The following is a 919-nucleotide window of genomic DNA, read 5'->3' as shown; positions in this document are numbered from 1 at the left end:
GTCTGTGTCAACGTCCATCTGCGACGGCTTCACATCGGCCTGGTTGTCGATCACATCGCCATGCACATGCGCCAGGGCAGGGAGGGAGGAGGCGTCGGGGTCGCGGTCAGACTGGGGCGACAGTGTTTCTTGCTCACGGGTTCGTCAAAGTCTGTGATGTTACGTCAATCATCATATCCAGATCCGTCTCCAGGAATCCCAAAGCTGCAGCCATGTGCATGTGCATGTATATATATATATATATATATATATATATACACACACACCGAGGCGGGGGGTCGTGGACATCTCTTGCTCTCCAGTTTCGTGCACCGCGTCTGTTGGTTTAGCGACGAGCGCACTACAAAAAAGAGCTTTCGCGGGAAGGGGGCACTCTGCGCAAAATGTGTAATGCATGGTTTGTTGCTGACTCGTCAGGGCCCCGATGGAGCTAGAGCGCACACAGGATATGCATAACGGGATAGTCACGCGGCGGAGCATCAGGCGCACAGGGCGCCGAGCGTCACACCGCGCGCGCCCTTGCTCTCCGACCCCCGTGCACACACACGCAGCGGAACGCGTCCAACGCACGCCCCCAGAAGGGACAGCGAGGCCGCGACAGCCACGCGCATGCCGTCTCGAGGCCGTACGCCCACTGAGAGAGCGCCCCCGAGGTGACAGGATCGCGTAATGAAGGCAGAGGGGAGAGGGTGAAAGAGAGGGAGGCTCGGTGCGACGATCAGACGGGGCGTGAAATAACGCTGTTTTCATTGCTGTGTCAACGTCCATCTGCGACGGCTTCACATCGGCCTGGTTGTCGATCACATCGCCATGCACATGCGCCAGGGCAGGGAGGGAGGAGGCGTCGGGGTCGCGGTCAGACTGGGGCGACAGTGTTTCTTGCTCACGGGTTCGTCAAAGTCTGTGATGTTACGTCAAT

At 58.5% G+C, this 919-nt stretch overlaps 5 non-coding genes across 5 annotated transcripts, besides 1 other annotated feature; all 5 read right to left on the bottom strand.

Annotated features, from left to right (window-relative positions):
- Positions 1-2: 2 nt before the first annotated feature.
- Tc00.1047053436911.50 lies at positions 3-57 on the bottom strand. The gene has a single exon (XR_008254404.1). It is a non-coding gene; the product is annotated as a C/D small nucleolar RNA (snoRNA), TB11C2C2, 3' partial (small nucleolar RNA).
- Positions 58-106: 49 nt separating this feature from the next.
- On the bottom strand, positions 107-175 carry Tc00.1047053436911.40. Its single transcript, XR_008254403.1, has one exon. It is a non-coding gene; the product is annotated as a C/D small nucleolar RNA (snoRNA), TB11C2C1 (small nucleolar RNA).
- Positions 176-224: 49 nt separating this feature from the next.
- Positions 225-257: a microsatellite.
- A 30-nt stretch (positions 258-287) lies between these two features.
- Tc00.1047053436911.30 lies at positions 288-355 on the bottom strand. The gene has a single exon (XR_008254402.1). It is a non-coding gene; the product is annotated as an H/ACA snoRNA, TC11C4H1 (small nucleolar RNA).
- Positions 356-715: 360 nt separating this feature from the next.
- Positions 716-807, bottom strand: Tc00.1047053436911.20. Its single transcript, XR_008254401.1, has one exon. It is a non-coding gene; the product is annotated as a C/D small nucleolar RNA (snoRNA), TB11C2C2 (small nucleolar RNA).
- A 49-nt stretch (positions 808-856) lies between these two features.
- Tc00.1047053436911.10 lies at positions 857-919 on the bottom strand. Its single transcript, XR_008254400.1, has one exon. It is a non-coding gene; the product is annotated as a C/D small nucleolar RNA (snoRNA), TB11C2C1 (small nucleolar RNA).

This window comes from Trypanosoma cruzi (assembly GCF_000209065.1).
Source record: "Trypanosoma cruzi strain CL Brener chromosome Unknown tcruzi_1047053436911, whole genome shotgun sequence".
Classification (NCBI taxonomy): domain Eukaryota; phylum Euglenozoa; class Kinetoplastea; order Trypanosomatida; family Trypanosomatidae; genus Trypanosoma; species Trypanosoma cruzi.
Note: the sequence above shows the minus strand (reverse complement) of the source record. Positions and strands in the feature narration are given on the sequence as shown.